The 16,156-nt window shown below is 53.0% G+C and overlaps 1 protein-coding gene across 2 annotated transcripts in view; it reads right to left on the bottom strand.

Moving 5' to 3' along the window:
- The window catches only part of FAM135B (family with sequence similarity 135 member B), an 88,716-nt gene extending 86,515 nt beyond the window's left edge, over positions 1-2,201 (bottom strand). For both annotated transcript variants that reach the window (XM_070392403.1, XM_070392402.1), the window contains exon 1: positions 2,057-2,201. The gene's annotated coding sequence lies outside the window, so the exon portion shown is untranslated. The remainder of the gene's footprint in view (positions 1-2,056) is intronic.
- Between the last annotated feature and the right edge of the window lie 13,955 nt (positions 2,202-16,156).

The following is a 16,156-nucleotide window of genomic DNA, read 5'->3' on the forward strand; positions in this document are numbered from 1 at the left end:
ATGGAAATGAACCCCCCACTGTGTGCAGATCTGTTGACACTATTAAGTGCTTAGCCCAGCCCTGTGCTGAGCAGACCCCAATGTTCCCAAAGAGACAGAGTCCTGCCTTTGAGGCCAAAGCCCTTGACCTTCACCACTTGTGAGCAAGGAGATGACATGCTGTGTCCCCCGATAAAGGCCTCTTTCTATTCCCCGAGTGTGTCTCGGACCAGAGCACAGTGTCTCCACTGTGAGTCACTGACCATCATTTCACTCCCTTCTCAGAGCTGACGTCTGTTTGATGATTTGCTGGTGGAGGAAAGGGGTTCCTTTTTAAAAGAATGGTAACTGCTTTTAACTTCGTGGCACGTGAGGTTCTCAAAAGCCCTTCCCCGTGCATCCTCTCCATCATCCCACTCAGCTGTCACCGGACAGGTCAGCTGCAGGGAGGGTTAGTGTCCCCATTCTACAGATGAGGAGGAGTCTCACTCAGGTGGGGACAATCAAGGTCACACGGCAGCTATAGGATAAGGTCAGAACTCAAACCCATCCTTTCCCTCCACCTCACCATCTGCCTGGGACGCAGGCATATCATCCTCATTACAAACAAGTCCCAGATGACATGCAGGCCACATCCCATCCCCTCAGGCAACAGAACTACAGCATAAATTAAAAGGCCAATTAAAGAGCAGGGCCTCTTACCTGGGACTTATCACTGCCCACCGAGGCCGGGGTATAAAGAGCGGGCCCTAGAAGAATCAATGACTGCCCATCCCGGAAACTGCCCAGAGACCCACTTACCCAGAAGCAATAGCCTCTAGACCAGCAGTTCTCAACCTGTGGGTCATGACCCCTTTGGGGGTCGAAAGACCCTTTCACAGGGGTCGCCTAAGACCATCTGAAAACACATATATAATTACATATTGTTTTGTGATTAATCACTATGCTTTAATTATGTTCAATTTGTAACAATGAAATTGGGGGTCACCACAACATGAGGAACTGTATTAAAGGGTCGCGGCATTAGGAAGGTTGAGAACCGCTGCTCTAGACCCAGCTGCTTCACCTGACCTGATCTCCCTCCCCGCAGGCGTCCGGGGCCCTGGCCCCCACTGGCCTGACCTCTGCCCCTGCCTCTGGCCTGCGGATGAAGCTAACAGCCCATCGCTGCGGTGGGCAGCCCAGTGCCTCTCCACTGACACATTTGTTAACACCCAGAGCATGAAGCCTGGTGGGAGGTGCCTCCCTGGTTCACACAGAGCTGAGGCGGATCCTGCAGCATCTGAACGTGGGAGAGTCTGCCAATGGCTGGAGCCCCGGGGGTGGCCGAGGATAGAAGGGGTGTCCCTATTCCCTCTGTTGTCTGTGTTGCTGGCAATATTGGGGGTGCGGGGTGGCTAGAAAAGAGGCGAGGAGAAAGGGAGGGGGCGTCTTGACTGCTAGTTTATAATCTTTCTATTCCCACTCAGCCCCAGTGGCCAAAGGCAGTAACAGGATAAACTCAGGGACGCACCTGGGCCCCCAAACGGCCACAGTTACCAGTTCCCTCGCCTACATATCCCCTCCAGTTGCTGGCTTTGAAACTGACTTCCCAGACCAAGGGCTGGGGTGCGCTGGTCCCTGTGCATGTCACAGCTGAGCTGCAGTGACACCACACACACACACCCTGTCCCCAGCCCAGCCACAGCCAGACTGGCCTCTGGGTCCTCCTGGATTACAGGGAACCGCTACCACTGCCCCTTCGCCCCAACCTGCCCCAGGTTCAAGGGTTCAGAGGACCTGCTGCTCGGGGTCCAGATGTGCTCCCTCCCTCAGCCTCCATCCGGGACTTTGGAGGGGACCCCCCATTCACCCACATCTCCCCACTGGATGTCCCCCTCTGGCCTCTCCAGACCTGCCCAGATATGCCCGAGACCAGAGGACAGGGAGGCTGGGGGAGATAGACGGAGAGAAACCACATTTCCAGGCGGAATCCCTGTTAAGCAAGAGAAACCATCCAACTAGCAACCAGGCTTCCAGAAACGTCACAGCCACAGACAGAGAGTTGCCACCTCGGACCGCGAGTGCTCTCACCTACCTGTCTCCACCGCAGGGCTCCCCTCTGCCGCCGCCTCTGGCCACCACTCCGAGGTCCCTCTAGCACCTCTGTCACCTTCTTCAGCGCCAACACTTGCAGCAGCAGTGGGCGGACCTGGGAGTCCGGCACCTGTGAGCTGGGTCTCCGTCCCTGGTCCCCGCGGGCAGCAAGGCTACCTGGAGGAGGAGCAAGAGGAGAGGATGCTGCCCTCCCCGCCGCCGTCGCCGCGCTGATGCGGTTGCTATGGTTATGGAACTCCGCAGCTGTCCCCCTTGGCGCAACAGCTGCTCGGCCTCGGCCTCCAGGCAGACCCGGCCAACCGGCCCTGAAGCCGCGCAGCTGACGCGGCGAAGGAAGGGGACTCGCTGCCGACACGGAAAAGCGACCGGTGCCTGCGCGGGCGCCCGCCTGAGGGCTCTGCTCACCTCGGCGCCCTTGCTGCTCTCCTTCCCCCGCCTGGACGCGCCAGACCCGGCGCAGCGGCGCACAGCGCGCCCTCGCGGCCTGGAGAGCGCGCCACCCGCCCGCTCGCTCTGTGCGCGCTCCCCGCAGCCCGCGCCGCCTGCGCCGCCGGTGCCCGGAGGCGTGGCCCCCTCCCAGCCTGGCCCCGCCCGCTCGCCCGCCTGGCCTGTGCGGGGCGCCAGCGACCAGACCGAAGCCCCCCAGCCTTGCAGGCCTCCTGGCCTGGAGCATGCTCGGTCTCCGCAGAGTCTGGAGTTGCCCTTGTGAACTGGAAGCCTGGGATGTGGCCGAATGTCAAAGGTCCTGCCCAGACCCCTGGGGGAAGGGAAATGAACCCCCACACACATCACGTAGCTGGGGAGGGTGTTACACTTTGAAGAGGGTGTTAAACCCAGTTGATGCCTGAGCAAGGGGGAAAACCTGTGAGCAATCTCTGCTTCCAACACAGGCAGCTGCGCCTCTTCCACCAAACAACGAAACCATCATTTGCTGGTAACCGACTTCATCTGGGCTTTGGGGTCCAGAGTGGAGAGGAGAATGGGGGCTGGGGTTGAAGCAGCAAACATCTACTGAGCATCTTCACCAGGCAAAGCAGGTGGAGAGTTCTGTTCTCGTCATCACTGTTAGGACGACTACAGATGAGAAAACAGCCTGGAGAGGGGACTGGGGACCAGAGCTCTGTCCAGTAGCAGTAGACGGGGCTGCACTGACTCACAGCCCAGGAAGAGATGCAGACTGTAAGCAAGCAAGTGCAATCAGCGTGACCAGCCGCTGATCTAACTGGGGAGAGGGAGGCAGGGAATCAGGGAAGACACCTGAAAGGGCAGGCAGGGACAGGCAAGGGGGCAAGCTGGGTATGGAGGCTCTGAGACCTGGCGTCATTGGGGGGGAGGAGGAGGAGCTGCAGTCCCACCCTGCAGCACCCAGCCAAGCCTTGGACCACACACGTGCTCAGCAAATGCTTGGGGAATAGCAAGTAAACGAATACGTATTTTTCCAGCGAGAAAATGGACGGACGCCTTTCTTTCACAATTTTTGTCCTTAAACTGTGATCAAAATCACATGGCGTTGATTCTGCTGTCACCAGTGCATTTTCTTGCGACCATATTTTTGGGAGTCTGTGCAAGTGCCCAGCATCGTCCTCTGCATTTGCTGGACCCCGGCAGGACAGAGAGGTGCCGGGAGCACAGGGCTCCCTTGTATTGGGATGTGTTTCAATGGCCTGGATCAGAGGCCTCCAGGATATATTGTTCAGTGGAAAAGCAAAGTGCAGAACAGTATTTACAAGAAGGTGGCTCTCATGAACGAAGGCGGGAGGCAGCTGTGCGTTTGGATTTGCTCGCGTCGGCATAAATTTATGCTCCGGCAGGCTGTGCGAAGCACCTGCAAAGTGGGGATTAGCCACGCAGATGGGCTGGCGCACGGAGCTGGATGGGCAAGTGAGACTTTCAACGGGTGGGAGTGAGACTTTCAATGTCCACTCTTAGGAAACTTTTATTTTTGAACCAAAAATAAATTATACACATACATATGGACAATGTTCTGCCATCTGTGTCTAGAATCTTTTTTTAAATATATTCTTACTGATTTCAGAGAGGAAAGGAGAGGGGGAGGGGGGGAGGGGGAGGGGGAGGGGGAGGGGAGGTAGAAACATCAAGGATGAGAATCACTGATCAGCTGCCTCCTGCATGCCCTCTACTGGGGATCCAGCCCCCAGCCTGGGCTTGTGCCCTGATCAGGAATCGAACCATGACCTCCTGGTTCATAAGTTGACACTCAACCACTGAGCCACGCCAGCTGAGCTGTGTCTAATCTCAATGAACCTGGAGAGAACCTCAAATGACACATGCAGCCCGTCCCATCCCCGGGGCATTCCAAAGGCCTCCTCCGCCCAGCCCTGCCCACGCCTATGTGGCAACATAGTATTATGACTTATTACTGGGAAGTCTTCCTCTTCAGACCCTGCTGCTCAGGGACTGGGGGTGACAAGACAAGAAGGAGGGACAGAGACAGGAGCTGTGCCTTGGGGTCCAGGAGCACCCATGCAGCACTAGGGAGCCGTGGGGGCGTGATTCTGTGTCAGGGCTCAGGGGTCCTCCCCATGGCAACAGTCACCCCCTATGGTGGCCAACATGACCCCCATCAGTCACCCAGCTGGAGTGATGCCCTCTAGGTCCAGAGATGACCTCACCCCATGCCCTCCTAGGGCACAGGCTCCATGCAGTGCCCTGCTCAGAACTGGCACATTCTCAGCCCCACAGGGTGCGGCTCTGAACCCTGAGGAGGCTGTGGGGGGTCCGGGAGGGAAAGGCCCGACCTCTGCCCAGGGCGGGCACCACCGACTAGAAGACAGACATAACCCTCCAGGGTCATGTCTTCCCAGAAAATGACGGGCCATCCATGGACCACACGTGTCAGAAACCCGTCACCCGAGGCTTCCTGGTCCCTCTGTCTCCTCCTCTCCACTCATCCAATTAAACGCCACCTCTGCCGGTTCCACTGCGGAAATAGCTTTTGCAAAGTCGTCTACCACGGGGGTCCCACAAGAGGGGCTGAGAGCCATGCACGGTGTCTATATAAACAGGTGTCATCTTACCTTCATGCTCAGAGGTGAGCAGCTGGGACAGTGTTCTGGGGCAGCTGGAAGGTGACACCCCCTTTTAAAGAGGAGCACTGAGCAATACAGCTAAGCCTGGGGTCCTTCTGGCCGAGTCTAGCTCTGGGCCGCAGGGGGGTCTGCTCAGGGTGGGCAGAGGCCCCGCATTTCCTTGTGTCCTATAGAAGCCGGTTCCAATGGTGACATCCTGTGGCAACAAGGAGCAACTGTCAGGAAATGCTTAGCAGGCTCATGTCCCATGTGACCAGGGGGACAGGGAAAGAGCCTCCCTTCGGACCCTGGGAGGCCCCTTCTTTAGGACAACTGGGAGGAGCCAGGTGCCTGAGAGAGGACGTCACTTCCTGCCCACGGGAGGCAGCGCCGGCAGCGTGCCTGGCGCTGAGGCCTGGCTTGCTCCTCTCTGCGTCCTCGGAACCCCGTGACTGAATTGTATCTCAGGTTCCTGCCTGTACAGTGTCAGGGCTGATGATCAACCACATCCCATAGGTTGGTGGTGACGTTTACATGAATTAGAGCTAATATGGATGTAAAGGGATTCGAACCCAGAACCGTGCCTCATGCCGAGTGAGGGCTCCACAGGTGGGAGCTAATGTTATTTTTTGAATGTTGGGATGAGTCGGAGAAATAGAAAAGGAGCTTAGGGTGCTGTGTTCATCGGTTCTACTTTCTTCCTCTCCATGTTGCCTAGGAAGCTCATGGTGGGACCTGCCTGACCCCCAGCAGCCAGTGATGGGGCCCCCAAAAATTCATGTTGATCCCACTGGATCTGAGTTTATCTGTATACACAGCACTGAGTAGCCGATTCTGTAACGTAAGTGGAGACACACATTCCCAAACCACTAGATAATCACCCCAAAACCACACCCACACGTCACAGGACTGCACCAGGAGATGGGAGCTATTATCGTCCGATTTTCCCCAGGTGAGGAAACTGAGGCACGGGTAGCGAATAGAACTTCTCCAACCTACAAGGAGGCAGGCCATGGTCCCAGGGTCTGCACATGTGGCTTCCGCTTGGTTGGTTCACAAACTTGGAGTTTCCTGGGTGAAATCTGAAACTGGCCCGACAGACGCAGACGCAGGGGGAAATCAAAGACAGAGGCAGGCCCCTCCACATGGGCGGGTGGCAGGGTTAGGACGTGAGGGAACTCCGAGGCCAGTCTTGGGCTGTCGCAAGACGAGTAGATCTCTGCACCTGCCCTCCAGAATCTTCCAAATTTATGTAGCAGCCTTACCGGGGCTCAGCCACGTCCACTGTCCAGAGGGTCTCAACACCACACTCCTCTCTCACGGCTGCGTCTTGGGAAACAGCTCCTGCTGTGGGAACGGCGGGCAGAGTGTATGTTCCAAGGACGGGAGGGGCAGGGAGCCCCCACCAGCTCACAGGTCACCCCAGGGTCACATTCTCACGATGACCCCCTCCAACACACTCCGAGAGGTAGCCAGAAAGGTGCGTGTAACAGACAACCGATGAAATCCCGGCGCAGGCTTCATGCTTCCGTGTCCCACTGAATGGTGTCCCTTGCTTTCCTGCTGAGAAACGCTGGACTTACTACCGAGGACAAGTAGTGGGTAACAAATCACCTGCCTTTTACAATGTCAGCAGCGACGATGAGGGAAAGGGACCATTGAGTTGATAGTCCTATGACATTAACAAACGCCCTTCCTGAGCTGGGAAGAACAGCACCATATTTCACTCGAGAAGGGATATACGTACATAAAACTCTGTCATTTTAATTTGTGAATCATTAAATGAAACGACTGCAGTAGTGCTTCAGGGACAAGTTCTTCCTGTGACAAAGGGGACGGCCTTCGGAGTCGGCCGGAGGGCTCTCACTTCTCCCAGCCGAAGCACCGGCCTCGTTCCAGGCCCTCCCCGGTGAACTGCAGAGGGAAGAATTCACCATGGGCAGGATCCAGGCCCCTTTTCTGCAAGACTCCTTTCCTTCTGAGTAATAGGATCTGAATGGCGCCACCCACGGGATGTGCTGGGGAATTAAATGCCTCTAGTGTGGGGGGGCCCAGCACGCATCCCAGACTCCTGTCCCTTTGAACACAGTCCCTTCCAGCTCCCCTTCCTTCTCAGGCTCCTGGCGGGGATGTAGAAGGCTCAGTGGCCAGGTCGTTACCTCCACAGAGTAACACAGTCAGGAGCCTCGCACCAGCTGCGCCTCTAGAACAGTCTGCTCTATGGAGCGCAGTGACCTTGAGAAATCCTTTGACCCTCGTTCTTCATCTCTATCACGGGAAGGATTTGTAAGAGGAGCAGGAAGGTCCCTTCTAATTGTGACAGTTTCGGAGTCACCGGACCTGCACCCCATTTCCTCCACACCTCTGTGTCCCACATTAAAAAGTACAAGTTCAACACAAAACATAGCTCAAATACATTTCTCTTATTGGGTATCAATGTTTTCTCGCTGAAGTGAATGTATTTTCTATTGTTTTAAGGATTTTTTATTGTGAAACCAGAGGCCCGTGCACTGGGGGAGGGTGGGGGCCGGCAGTCCCTCAGCCTGGCCTGTGCCCTCTCACAGTTTGGGACCCATCAGGGGATATCCACCTGCCAGCTTAGGCAGATCCCCCGAAACCGGCTCTCCAACATCCCCCGAGGGGTCCTGGATTGCAAGAGGGCACAGGCCAGGCAGAAGGACCCCACCAGTGCATGATCTGGGCAGGGGAGAGACACAGGAGGTTGGCCAGCCAGGGAGGGACGGCAGGAGGTCTCCAGGGCTGGACCCCAGCAGCAAACTAACCTACCGGTTGGAGCGTCTGCCCCCTGGTGGTCAGTGCACGTCATTGCAAATAGTTGAGTGGCCTTAGCATATCATTAGCATATTACGCTTTGATTGGTTGAATGGCCAACCCGTCGATCAGACACTTAGCATATTAGTCTTTTATCATATAGGATTGATCAAACAGATAAAATTATATATATGCATAAATACTACACCCCACAGTATAAACATACATGTTCATAAAAATAACAATACAAAATTAAACTGGGCACACCCCTGTATACAGTTGAAGGAAAGGCACAACGCCCATACCTCTTAGGGGTCAAGTGGGTCCCTGCCTGACCCGATCTCCTGGTTCTTCCTCACCCGTGGACATTGCTCTGAACTCTGTGTCATTAAGTCCCATGCTTTCCTGTAGTTACACATGTATCTCTTCATATGCACTCCTTATTTTTGTGATAGGAGTTAAATCATATGCGTTCTTCTGAGACCTATATATTTTTTCTCATCGTGTTCTTGAGAGTCAGTTGTGTGGCTTTGGGTACATTCATTCATTTTCATGGCTCCATAATGTTTCATTTAAGAATAAAGAGGGGACAGGGTTGGGGAATTGGGTGAAAAAGGTGAAGGGGTCAAGCAGCACAAATTGGCAGTTGCAGGACAGCACAGAGATGAGGATTACCCACCATCAGTGAGATGGTGATAACTGTGTGGGGGGCCAGGAGGGGACATAAAGCCATCGGGGACAACTCTGTGAAGCCCATGATTTCCTCATCACTTGGCTGTACATCTGATACTAATATAGGATCATATTGAATGTAAACTATAATTGGGAAAAAAATTAAAGTATAAAGTGGGACTCACTTAAGAAATCCTAGTCTTAAGGGATATGTGGGTCATTTCCCCTGTGTGTCTGTGCACTTGCGTGCTATTTCCAATCGGGCCATTATGAATATGCATGAGCTCATGAATATTCAGGAATGCCCTCATGTGCCTCTCCTGGTACACCTGTACCAGCTTCTCTGTGCAGGAGGGCAATTGCTTACATATAGAGTGCACCCATCTCCGATGTACTGGGGAGCAGCATGCTACTTTTCAAAATTATTGCATCATCTTACACTCATTTCAGCAAAGGACACAAGGTCCCATGGCTGCCTCTAACAGCTGGTAAGGTCAGACTGAGACTTGGCTATTTGGACAGACTGAACATGCTGGTTTGAACTTGAGCTTTTCCCATGACCAACACTGTTCAGATGTCTGTATACATTCACTGGCCATTCGTGTCTTCTGTGCCCCGAAATGTTTGCCTTTTGCTGACTGTCATTGGCTCTCTTCCCTTTTCCTGTAGGTGTGAAGGGATTCCTGACAGATTCATAGCACTTCTCCGGTTTTGTGTGTTCAAACATCTTCTCCCAGTGGGTGGCTCTTGTGTATCCACATTTGTGTGATGTCTTCTTGTATTAACGCACGTTTACCTAGTCTGTCTTTATCTTGGTTTTCCTGTGCTCTTTAGCACCCTTTTCTCTGTCCTGAGACCATGAAGATCCTCTCCTACATTACTTCTTAAATTCTTTGCTTTTTACCTTTAAGTCTCCCACCCAGTTCCCTAGCGGCATTCCCTGTTCTGGCCCCTCCCCCCCGGAATCCCCAGATGAAGTTTCCCACGCCCAGGGGCTGGCTCTGCTCCCTATTTGCTCCATGGATGCAGTTTTCCTCCTTCTTACCAACCATTTGCCACTGTTTGTAATACAACAGGTTCACACTAAACTCTGCCGTCTGGCAGGATGTCGGCACACACCTGGCCGTCTCCTGGGTCGTACGAGCTACTCTGGACAACAGGAGATGAGATGGTCAGTCTGCAAGGAATGGGACTCTGATTTCTTCATGTAAATGTTAGACGAGGTTCTGGTAAGCTCCACTGGAATTGCACTGAATCCATAGAACACTTTGGAAATAACTGACATATTTAGAAAAATGACTATACATCCATTTTGGTCTTCTAATGCAATACAATTTTTTAATCATTCCTTTTTGTTAATCCTCGCCTGAGAGTATTTTTCCATTGATTTTTTTAGGGAGAGTGGAAGAGAGGGAAAGACAGAGAGGAACATCAATGTGAAACACATGGATTGGTTGCCTCCTGCATGAGCCCTGACCAGGGCCTGGGCCGGGGAGGAGACTGCAACCAAGGTACCTGCCCTTGACCAGAATCAAACCCAGGACCCTTTGGTCTGCAGGCTGACATTCTATCCACTGAGCCTAACTGGCAAGGGCTCCTTTTTAAATTTAAACTACTTGCAAATATTCTATTAGGTTTTGACCTAGATACCATGTGTAGATCTGTAACTAGTTTAAATGTGTCCTTCGGAAAATCACACTTTCTAACCTTGGGCAGGTAGAAATGCAATAGACTATGGCATTGTTTTTGGTTGGCTACACCCCTATAATCTCTTATGAATTAAAATAATTTGTCCATAGAGTCTGTTGGTTTCTTACAGAGAAAGCTGTATTATCTGCGAATGGCGGTAATTGTCATTCTCTCTTTACATGTTTTATACAAATGGTTCATCTCCCATGTCAGGTTTCTGGCTGAGCCCCTACAGAGCAGGGAATTGAAGAAGTGGGAGTGAGCAGCCCGCTGGCCTTTGCAGGGAGAAGGCTTTCTGACAGCTCAATGTCGTGCACACCGTCCCACTAGTTTATCCGTGGACACTTACTAGTTACCTGTCTTTGCACTTATGTTACTAACATTTTTCAATAATAAATGGTTCTTGAGATTTTATTGAAATGTCTTCTGTCTATTCAGATCAGGGAGTGACTTTCCACTTCTGCTAATGGAATCAGTGACATTAATACGTCACGTAAAGTTGCTGTACATTTGCATTCCTGGAATAGGCCCTGCCGGTCACAATGTTCCATCTCTCTGTGTCTCCTGTTCTCTGCAGCCTGCCAGCGTTTCACTCAGCATTGTTTCACGGTGTCCATTAAGGAGGTTCCAATATTAACTTTCTTTCCCAACCTTGCTTGGTCAGAGAATCAAGGTTACACCACCCTCTGGGAAGCAGTGTGCCTTCTCCCGTTTTTCACTTCTTGGGAATGTTTGGTATACTATTAACAACGTGTGTGTTTTAAAATATTTAACTGGAAAGCCTTGGCGGGGAGTGGGGGGTAACGTTTTCTTTGAGGGAAGAGGGCACTGATTGATCGGACCACCAAGTGGAAGTTACCGAGGAAGCCCAGGGAGGGACGAGGCTTGCTTTTTCAGGATCGAGCCTGTTTATAAACGGAAAGAAGCTTAGAGGGTGAGACGGAGATAAAGGAGAGGAAGGGAAGGGTGTGGAGGGGACCTGGGGGTCAAGAAGAGGTAAGCTCAGTGCCCAATGGAGTAGACAGACCCTGGGAGCCACCCTGGCCCCGGAGGCGGGATGTAAGAAAGACGGGGTCTCTGAAGGTGACAGGCTGGAAGCATGAGGAACTCTTTCCAATGGCCTTGGTCTCCTCTGAGAGGGAGCACATGGGCCAGCCAGCCTGGTGGGGAAGAGGTGGAACCAGGGCAGGAGGACTGATGGAGGAGAACAGGCGGGAGGGAGCTGGTCTGGCCTGATGTGACCCCATAGGGCAGGTTACCGAGCAGGGGTTGAGCTTCTAGAGGGGCTCTCGCAGGCCTGGAATGAAAGGCACTGGGGGGACTATGAATTCAGCTTATTACATAATGTCGGCTGAAGAGCTGGATCGTGATGCACTGGGAGAGAGAGAGGACTGGGGACTCCATCCCCGGTGGGTGGCGGCTGATCGATGATTCTCATCATTGATGTTTCTCTCTCTCTCGCCCTCTCCCTTCCTCTCTGGAATCAATAACAATGTATTTAAAAATACAAATGAGAATGAAGTGCAGATAAGGAGCGGGAGGGAAGGAGGACACCGAGAGGCAGTGCTGGATCAGAAAGAACCGGTCTGAGCGTACGCTTGCTGCAGCGGGGTGTCCGGGTTTGGGTTGGGTTAAGGTTCAGTCAATCCTAGTGATGTGGGACTTCGACGTGAGAGACAATGGAGCCGGGACCTGAGAACCTACTGCCCTGGAAGTCTGCCTTTATGTTCTCCGTACTGTCTGCCCTGCGGAGTGCGGGGGAATCTGCATATGTGGTGTAACATAATGCTCGCTGTCAAATGGATGAGGGGGTCCTAAAAGATGGAGCGTGCATGCTCAGAGAGACAGCGTGCCATGCGCAGTAGGGATTGCATAAACTGAGCGAAGGTCCCCCACAGCTAAGACGATCTGGGATGCAGTATATGGTCCCTACCTCTGGGGCACGTGCACCCCGATCACCCTCTAACTCACACTCCAGCAGAGCCAGCACCTCAGAAGGCAGATACAGGATGAGCATAGTGGATGACAAGTGAGTTTCAGCAGCTGGAATGATGGCTGGATGACAGGTGGGTTTTAGCAGCTGGAATGATGGATGACAGGTGGGTTTTAGCAGCTGGAATAATGGATGACAGGTGGGTTTCAGCAGCTGGAATGATGGATGACAGGAGGGTTAAGGAAGTGCTCTATACACGGCGACCTGCATTACAAACGGTGACGATTATCAGGAAGGTGACTGCCCTGAGACATGGTCAAGTCCCAGCTGCTCAGCATGACAGCCAGGGCAGCCAGGGCAGCCAGAACTCTGACTCACACGTCACCTCCTGGGCCATGCGGTCTGCGCCCCAGACATGCAGGGCACCTCGCCTGTCTCAGACCATCGATCTCTCGTCAGCCTCCGGCCCCTGCTCACTCCTCCATTTATGTACCAGAGCTCATTTGTTCTGATAGGCTCTTCATTAGAACCACTGTCATTGATCACTTTTCTTTATCACAACGAAAGCCTCACACCACACAGGTGGGCGTGCGTGTGCATACACACACACACACACACACAGCCTTAGATCTGCTCTCCTGGGCAAACTGCTGGATGTCAGGATAAGCCATAAGAGACCAAATGCATGCAACGGCCCTCCGTCACCTTCTCGGGGTGTCCGTGATGCCGCCACAGGGGGGAGAGCCCCGAGGCTTTCTTTCCCGGAGCCGATCCGGAATTCTCGGCCAGCCTCGCTCCTGCAGCACAGGGATGTCCACCTGGCACTGTTTTTAGGAACATAGACTCCAGGGAAATCGCTTAATGTGCCACAACAGGGGAGAGTGGTCAAATCAAATGAAAGGTGACAAGCTATTAATCCAAGATAAAGTCATGCTCTGAATGTATTTTAAAATAAAGTGTTCTCTTAAGTGAAAACATAGATTTTATAAGAGTTTTATGGTGTGTGATCTGTTTTGGTATAAAATTAATAGAAGAAGTATAATATCCTAAAAGTATACAAAACCAAGACAGGTTCTGAGAGTTGGGAGTACAGGTGATTTTAAGTCTTTTCACTGTGTTTCGCTACATTTTCTAAAGAGCCTATAAGACATTATTTTTTATGTCATCAGGTAAAAGGAAATGTTGTTAAACATTTTAAAAATCACCTTGACTCAAATGACCCAAAATTTTGAAGTCTAGGCCTTTGTATATTTCAATAACCATCTGTCCACCCATCCACCCATCCTTCCATGCATCCACCCTTCCTTCCTTCCATGCATCCATCCACCCATCCTTCCATCCATCCATCCTTCCACCCATCCCTCCCTCCCTCCCTCCATCCTTCTACCCATCCATCCTTCCATCCCTCTACACCAGGACAAATAATTTATCCCACGATGTTGGCCTCACCTCCTGACACCCTTAGGTTACAATGAAGCCCAGGGAGGTAGGGAATCTGAAATGCAGAGGGAGGAGGTGGGGACCTGTGGTGTGGTCCTTCCTTCACATCGAGACCCGAGTGCCTGTCACAAAATAAACGGCGCAGTGCTGGCTCCACGGGCGGCAGCCAGGAGCAGGGCAGGAGTGAGAGGGAGCGGAAGCGAGGGCCAGAGGCCGGCGGGACAATGCTCCTGCAACTCCTGAGTCAGACTCTGCGCTGAGAAACAGTGGAAGATCGCCAGGCGAGGGTCTCAGCAGCAGGGCTGTGAGGCAGTGATAACTCACCTGTGCCCAGCCCTTCACAGGTCCCAGAGCCCGTGCCCCCGGTCCTGGGCAGCCCCCTCATGCACACGGAGGAGGGAAGTCCAGCTCAGGGACCCCCATTCCCACCTCTCTCCCCACTGCTCACTGACACCAACATGCCACTTGCTGGCCTCGTGTCCTCAGGTTACGGCGTCAGCGCCTGTCAGTGGTGACCATGACCCTGGCTAGCACTGCCTGCTTTTTAGGGTCTTTTAAGCAACAAAAGAACCAACAGGTGTGGAAAGCACTCGGGGAAAGTGTCCCCCGCCTAGGGGAGACCCGTGATGTCCATCACGCACGCAGTCTCTTGCTGGCCCGCTTCCTTTTTCGGAAACCTGCCTGCCCCACAACCACGGTTTGCACATGAACACGTCTTGGGAAGCACGGAGGCTCCGATTAGGATGTCGACACTGAAAAGAAAATGCGGCCCATCCCCGCTGCTGTGAAAGCAATTTACTCACTTCCCACAGAAAGGACCCTCTCACTTAAATGGAGAAGAAATCTTAATAATAGATGATTGCTTTATGAATATGAAAATTATATATTCGCTGCATAATCAACCGTTTAATTGGCACGTCGTACACAGCCTATCCATGGGGCGCGTGGGACAGATTTGAAGCTGCATGGCCGGCTGTCCCAATGCTTCCTTTAGAAAACCAGAGGCCTGCTCCTCAGCTGAGGAGATGGGCAATATCATATTCAAGTCCTCCACCAGTTAGTGAGCACCTGCTGTATGCACAGACTGCTGCAGGGTTTACTGTCTTCAGGGAGAGAGCCCCACCCCACGATGATGCTCCAAGTTCGCAAGATTGAAGCACAGTTATTACAGCACAATCTACATAAACTCCACAGGGGAAAAGGCTGCCCATGGGGAGGAGAAAAGAAAAAGATGCAAGTTTTCAGAATGGAGCATCGACGCGCGCGAACGGTGACGTTTCCTGCCCACTCAACTTAAAGCAGGTGTCATTCCCTCTCTCACCACCTGGATTCAACATTGTATCAGCAGTTCATCTTCGGTGATCATACAAGGAAAGGACAGGAAATGCAGCCAAACAGGAAAGGGGGAAGCGAAACTGTCCCTATTTGCAAACGATGTGATACTGTACACGGAAAACCCTACACACACCACCAGGAACCTATAAGAACTAATACATGAATTCAGTGACGCTGCAGGATCCAAAATCAAGGTTCGGAAATGGGTTGCATTTTTATGCACTAATGACAACCTCCCAGAAAGAGAAATCAAGACAGAAGCCCGTTTACAACGGCGTCCGAAAGAACAGAACACCGGGAATAAATCTTGGCTTGTTTCTTAGTATTGGACAATCAATTGGCTTCTGAACACACCCCTGGTGGGAGGAGCTCCGATGGCCAGGGCGAACAGGCCTGATACCCACCATGGCGGGGCCTGCGGCTTCGCAGGGGCATCCGTCGGCCACGGGACCCCTTGGTTTGCTGAGAAACGACAAGTTGATTTTGAACACAGTTAGGAAACTCAACTCCCTGCCATTCTCCCAATTGGGCTCCTGCCTGTGACTCCGTCTCCACTTGCACATCACGGCTGTGAGTGGAAACGGAGGCCCCGGGTTTGGCTGAAATGGCACCGTTTACCGCCAGCGCCTCTGTGTCTCGGGATAGATGGATGGTCCGCTCTCTGCTCAGGGGTTCGGGGTTCAGCGTCCCCTGGAAAGCCTTGGGGCGTCACGGCGGTGTTTACACAGCGACCGGAGGGGGAGTGGACCCAGTAACCTCACTCATCGGGCTGCAGGGCGCCGGTCACTGAGGGGGAACGGGCAGGTGGCAGCAGGCTCTGCAGTGGGCTGTCACTCCGAGGCCAACCTGCCTGCTCGCAGCTCAGCTCATGACTCTCTCCGTGGGTCGTGTAGCCAGAGGCGGGAAGGTACGAGACACGTGTCGGTTTGCTCAGGACACCTTCCGGGGGAACCTCTGCCACGTTTTCAGTGGCGTGGAAGGCAGTGTGGCAATCTGGACAGACACAGCGCCAGCCCGATGCCCGTGGCGTTTATAAGGCCCGGCGTGAGCTCTGGGAGGCGCTGAGCAGGTGGGGGCGCTGCCTGGTGTGTTTGTAATAAAGATCACAGGTGCGCAGAGCGAGACGGTGAGCTGGAGCCAAGCCAGGTCCCAAGGAAGGTGACTTCAAAAGGGGAAATAAGAATGAAAGAGAGGACCTTGGAGAGAAGCT

This window comes from Myotis yumanensis, unplaced genomic scaffold, assembly GCF_028538775.1.
Source record: "Myotis yumanensis isolate MYYU_CA2020_CCGP unplaced genomic scaffold, mMyoYum1.0.hap1 SCAF_15, whole genome shotgun sequence".
Classification (NCBI taxonomy): Eukaryota; Metazoa; Chordata; class Mammalia; order Chiroptera; family Vespertilionidae; genus Myotis; species Myotis yumanensis.